This window comes from Carica papaya, chromosome 6 (assembly GCF_054855325.1).
Source record: "Carica papaya isolate Zhongbai chromosome 6, ASM5485532v1, whole genome shotgun sequence".
Lineage (NCBI taxonomy): Eukaryota > Viridiplantae > Streptophyta > Magnoliopsida > Brassicales > Caricaceae > Carica > Carica papaya.
This window is the reverse complement of record NC_142314.1, coordinates 25,409,273-25,416,027: the sequence shown is the minus strand read 5'-3', so window position 1 is coordinate 25,416,027 and position 6,755 is coordinate 25,409,273. Positions and strand designations below refer to the sequence as shown.

Below are 6,755 nucleotides of genomic sequence, written 5' to 3'. Positions count from 1 at the left end.
TCCTTTCTAAAGTCCTAGACGAGAAAATCCCAACTCACAATAAGTATTCATGTATATATGATTAGCTGTTCGTTGCACATATATATGCGTATGCCATTCCTTTACAATGTTCCACATTCAAGTTTGGTCATCCCGAAAAAAAAAATAAACATAATGATGCAAATGTGAATATACAGCAGATAAATCTATGATTCTGTGTGTGTAATATTTCTACAACTGAATTAGACCAACTATTTTCATTTGGGTGCTCCTAGGAATTGGATTCTTTTCCTTGCACATCTTGGTCTTGTTCTTGTTCCTACTTCACCAGATCTGAAATAAAACAATAATGAATTGCACGAGTCCAGTAAAGCAAATTTAAATTTAAAACCATGCAAATTGAAATAAATAGGCCACATCTCCAAATTTTCCCTCATACCCGCCTATGCTCATCTCTTTACAGCTTGCTCTCATTTCCACTACTTCACCCTTTCTATTTCACTCAGATAGCCCCATCTACCCACAACACTTCCCATCAAGCTATCCATTACTACCTTAGTTTCTTGTATTCATTCATACCCTCTGTTTTAATTATCCTTGTTTTCGTAGTGGCCCCTATGGTCTCCTCAAATCCAGGATATTTCTTTTCCCAATTGACCACTAACCAACATTTTTCATCAGCTCCTACTCAAGACTACAATCCCTACAGTCGTCAGCCTGCCTCTACCATTCTTTTTTGTCTCTAACTTCTCTACCCATATCAGTTTTCTCTTCTACCAAAATCTCTGTTTAATACACTACCGGTTGTTCCCTCTCTCCTTTCCATCATTACCTGTACGCATTTTTTCGTTTTCACCAACATATATATATATCCTCTCTCTCCGTTTGAAAATCCTTGGGTACAATTTAGATCAATTCTACCAAGATTTTCCTCCCTGCTTCCAATTTAGTTACCCAAGGTAAAGGTACTCCCATTCAGCTATTATTCAACAGAACCCAAAATACCATTATGTGATATATTTCCTGTCTCCTATTAGCTCACCCAATACCACTCTCATTCAGCCATTGTTCAAGCAACCCATCAATCAATTAAATGAAAATGAAAAGAAATTGCAAAGCATCATGCCACGTATTCACCTGCTTCTAATTAATTCCCCAAACAGCACTCTGATTCATTTATTGTTCAAGTGTCCCAAGTAGATGCAAATAAAGAAAAATAAAACAGAAACATCATCCCATAGATTCTCTTGCTTCACCTTAGCCTCCGTCAATAAAATTCTCACTCAATTCTTGCTCAAGTGACCAGACAGATGCACGGCAAGGAAACTAAAACAATGAACATCATCCATAGACCCATCTATTTCACCGCTCTCCATAGTGACAGTCATATCTCATTCGACCCGAATCAGTGGGCCGTACCAGAGAACGTCATCCCATAGACCCATCTATTTCACCGCTATCCATAGTGACAGTCATACCTCATTCGACCCGAATCAGTGGGTCATATAAGAGAACATATGCAGAAATCCAACGAAAGAAATTCAAGAAGATATAAAATGGATGCACACAATAATCATGCAATATTCGACCACCCACTGGCCACGCACACACACTATCATCAGGTTAGATTTTATAAAATATTCGATACTTTAGAATTCTGAAGGCACTCCTGGGTCCCTCTGATCAGACCCAATAACCCATGTCCCTGCCAGCCATCTCACTCAGTTTATCTTTTGCTTCGTTCTCAAAAACCTCACCCTCCACTTAAACTGGAAACCCCAGGTTATTCCTCGGGATCGTCTCTTTTCGAAGGCCCATCCCTGCCTAACTTTTCACTCCACTCAAGTAGATTTTCTCCTCTCCTAGAATTCGCTCTTTATGATTTCCCCAAATGGGATTCGGCTAAGACTTACCCGTTTCCTAAGATCTCTACATTCTGTTAATTAATATTGTACAACTGCTCATTCTTCGTTGGAACCTCAACTCGTTCTACTCTTTAACCTCCCAACAGAAGCATAAAAACATATTCACACTAATCACTCAAAGATACGAATCTCAATTTTGGAGTGGTTTAGAACTCAAATTAGTCTTACCTCTTACTTCCGAATGAATGTTCGTCCACGGCAATGGTCCTTCTTCGGACTCTTCTCATCCCCACGGACTCTAGATGAGGATCCTTCCTTCTAATCCTCCTCAACTCGTGCTGTCCATCTTTTCTTTGCTCGACCTTTCCACTATCACTCTCTCACTTGGCCTTTCTTTCTCATCACCCTCTCTTTCACGCTGCCCCTTTGTCTTTCGAGGGTTCCTTCTGTTTTAAAAAAACCAAAAGAGGAATTTCTATGGGGTCATGGGGCTGTTCGATCCCAACAATAGATCTAGACTGTTGATTAACTAATTAATTTTAATTTTTTATATCATTTTAAAATTACCAAGTTTTCCTTCCCTATTTAAAATCCTTATAATGTAGTTTCCATTTATTTACCTATTGCTCCTCTCTTTAAAAATTTCTTTGATTTAACCCTTTTTATTTACCTTTTTTTTGGGATGTTACAAAACTTACATTAACATCTACCACTTTAATTCTACCCAAGGCTAAGGAACTGTCCTCACACCTCATTTGACTACTAACCCTATTTGAGTCCCCTAACCTGAAAAGAAAGTCTAGATTGTGGTGAGTTTCAGTTGACTCAATAAGAAGAGCAGTACTAGCATGTGACAATCAACGCTTTGTGACAATCAACGCTTTGAAGTTCTTTTTAATGCATTCGGTGAAAAATATTCTTAATAAATATAATACAATCCTATTTTAAAAAACCTTTATAATAAAATTACCAATACCATACAGTTCTCAATTATTAACTTTATACTTATTCTTTTCACTCCTTTACAAATAACCATTACCATAAATCAATAAGTCATATCATTCCAAACAAATATATCACATTACATCAAATTCTTTAATACGCAACTGAGAATTGACTCTGATTCTTCTTCTGACACAGTTTTAATACAAATTTATTATTTTATTTTTAGTTTTACTGTTTATAAACTTACTTGCGCAGCCGCTTACACTATTTTAAAAGAGAGTACCAGGACACCAACTAGCTAAGAGTGGGTGTGCAATCAATAATAATAACAATATATTACTTGTAAAACATACAATCACTTTGTTCTCTCTCGACATCACCAGATAATTTTCACTCTGATCGTCATCAATCATGTCTTTGAGCCCTAGAACAATGGATAGCAGTAAGTTCATATCATCGACTACTAAACCTGCTCCCATAACTGGAACCCAATGACCACTGCCTAAAGCCTATTGGCTCCCCTATTAACCTCACTATCCCTCCAAAGAAATCAATGAACTGAATTTACACTAGACAACTTGATGAGTTAAGTTTTATTGGACATTTGACTCGTTTTCTTTTTAGACACAATCCCCAATACTATCCTAGACTTAATTCAACTTAAATCTACTATTTTTCCATTTTACCCTTCTCATACTCTTTCCATAACATACATGTCTCTCACTATATCACTACTAATCCCTTTACCATTTTCTGCAACATCTCGTCCATCGTTGTGCTTAATTAATTTGGAAAACATTATTTATTCGGGCATTTAGGCTGCATTGAACTTATTTAATTTACTTCTCATGTTATTTATCGTAAATCGTGAATCTTGTCGATTTTTAATTATTTTGATTCTATTTAATTTTATTTAATTTTTAATTATTTTTGTTTATTTCTACTTTAGTTTCATTTTTGATATTTATTTATTTAGAAAAAAAAATTAAAAATTTAGAAAAACGGCAAAACAGAAAAAATCCCATGAGGAAGGATAATAGACCATGTGGGATGCCTTGCACTGTGCGCGCACACACACGTGCATAGCTAGTACGAGACGTGCGCAAAGCCTGCGCGGTGCGAGGTCAAACCCTATGCACGACCTGTCGCGTGCAGGCGGGACATCCGCACGTCACCTCATACACGAACAGGTACTGCACACTGTGCACGCACCGTTCGTGCAGCAAGCCTGCACGGATAGACCCCTATGTGCCTGGGGCCTACATGCAAAGCGCCTAGTGTCCCTAGGCCCTGCAAGTGCGGCAGGTTGCTTATGCGCCTGCAGGCTAGTCTGTAGAGCACCGGGAGAGCCACTGCCACTTTGCGTAGTGCGCTGCCATCGCCTCGGGTGACATATTGTCGCCGCCGGTAGAGGAGGCCTTCCTTCTTCATTTTTCGTGCCGAGCATCTTTTTCTTTTCTCTCTTTACTGGATTTTGCCATTTGGCACGAATTCAACGGTTTTAAATTTTTATAAATAGGTCTTCCCTTCCCACTTTTTCCCACACTTCTATTTTTTTCTATTTTTTAAGACTTAGAGAGAGAGTGATTTAGAGAGAGAAGGAGGGAAAGAAAAGAAGAACGTTTAAGGACGAAATATCAAGGTTTCAGTAAGAAATTTAGTATTTTTTTGACATCTTAAGGAGTATTTTTAGAAAAATAATTAAATTATAATAATTAAAACTTTGTCCGTTTTGCATGATTGTGTGTTTATAGGTCTTATAAGGTGAACTGTTTTTGTTTTTAAGCATGATATATGATTTATAGACATTTGATGTTTTACATGTAATAAAAATTAATATGAACTCAGTATTGTTATATGAAAAGATAAAAGAAATAAAACAAAAAGTGGAATGAAGCATGAATGATCCATAGTATGTATCTGTACTAACATGCATAATGCATCAAGTGTCTCGTTAGTCTTTTTATCTCTGAGGGGTATCTGTTCCCCTATCCCCATCTAGGGTATCTGTGTCCCCCTCCCCCATCTGGTCTAAAAAGACATAAGAGGACCGCTCCTTGTGGATGACGGTGTACCCTCTAACGAGAGTGGTGATGCGAATATCTCTTAAGGATCATCTTTTGCTAAGTACTTTTGTGACTGTAGATATCTTATAGAACCACTATGGTTAGTACGATCGTAGTTATAGATCATACCATGGTTTGACCAACTTAAATTATGTCTGAACAAATTGTCGTTATCTATATCCGATCTGGTCATTCCACATGGGTAGTTAGAAATCTATATCTGCCTTCAAAGATAGAAGTTATTATGACTTTGTGAAGTATGATATGAAAATCTGAGCATTTCATGATTTATTTGATTTTCTCTATTATCTAGCATGATGTATGTTTGTTTAATTATATTAACATACTGTTTTCCTAATGAATAAATTATTTTCATAATGTAAGATAAGTTTATGAAGAGCCAAATAGTAAGTATTTACGCTAGAATAATTCACTTTTAAGACCTTACAATGTTATTTAAATACTATTTTTCTTACTGAGCACATCGAACTCACTCTTTTCATGTTCTCTCCCAGATAAGAAAAAAAATGAGGAACCGCAAGTTGACATACCCCTGGAAGTCTATGAGGATTTCGTGGATCCATAAAACTTAAGTGCATGATTATTTCCGCACTCTGATGAGTCCAATAACATAGTGAAAAAAGTGGCATTCTTTTGTGTTTTGATTTTGTAATTGTAGCCACTTCTAACCTCAATATATGTATGTAACTAGAACTCATATATTTGTAAGGAATTTGTACTAATTGGTTCTGCTGCATAAATTTTGATCATGCATTCGTTCTTTTATTTTTGTATATGACAACCATTTACCTTGAATTACGCCAAATAAATCCCTTACATTGAGGCTTAGGTAGAAAGACCCTTAAAAGTAACAAGGAAGAATAAGTCCTCTTATAAAAAATTTTATACCACCAACTCGTGTCTTCCTTTTTTTTGTAGGAATGACGCAAGGAAGACCATCTGTAGAGTGTACTGAGCGACTTGAAGCCCTAGATCACCCAAACAAGGTTGAATTTATCGAACTCTTTTGAGTCGTCTAAGGATTGACTGCGGCTGTAGGATAAAATCAAACCAACCTTTTTTCACCTCATACCCTCGAATACCAAACAGTCGAGAGGTCCATTTCCCACAACATAAAGAAGTTTAAGAAACTCAACCTGCCATATTTTGAAGGTGGCCTTGACCCCTTAGTAACCGAAGCTTAGATCTTATAGATAGAGAATCTTTTCTCTGTCCTAGATTTGACAGAGGAACAAAAAATTCTCCTAGTAGGTTATATATTAAACGATGAAGCCGAACACTGGTGACGACTTAAGAAGGAAGTCCTACATATCCCTACCATCTGAAAAGTTTTCATGAATGCATTTTTTGATAACTTCTTCCCTGCCTATGTCCGAAAAAAAAAGGATGAGGAATTTTAGTACCTATGCCAAAGTACTCTAACAATTGCCCGGTATGCAGCCCATTTTGTCCAACTATCTAGGTTTGCCCCTCAAATGGTCACTCCTAAAAGCCTAAAAGGTATGAAGTTTCTAAAGGCCTTTGTGTCAACATCTATGATTAGATTGCGATGTTGAGACCTAGCTCATATGTGGAGATGTTAGAACATGCCCAGTTGGCTAACGACCTCATCTCGGCTAAACACCAACGTATTGCTCGAGTCTGTAATTAACAACAACCCCAACAGCTTAGAAGAAGATTTTATGATCTAGTAAGCAGCCACCCCAATAAATGAAATAGAGTTACTCATCCCCCTACCTTGCCTCCACCTACAGTTCAACTGGCACGACCTAACCAATCCTGTCAACATTGTGGTCGCTTGCATGGTGACCTGCCTTATCAACGTATCAATCATGCTTGCTATCAGTGTGGAAGCACCCAACATCTTATAAAAGACTGC

The 6,755-nt window shown here is 37.2% G+C and overlaps 1 long non-coding RNA gene across 1 annotated transcript; it reads right to left on the bottom strand.

Moving 5' to 3' along the window:
• LOC148253448 (uncharacterized) lies at positions 1-2,407 on the bottom strand. The gene is made up of 2 exons (XR_015821819.1): positions 2,073-2,407; positions 1-312 (listed from the first exon to the last, which is right to left on the bottom strand). It is a non-coding gene; the product is annotated as an uncharacterized LOC148253448 (long non-coding RNA).
• Positions 2,408-6,755: the final 4,348 nt, after the last annotated feature.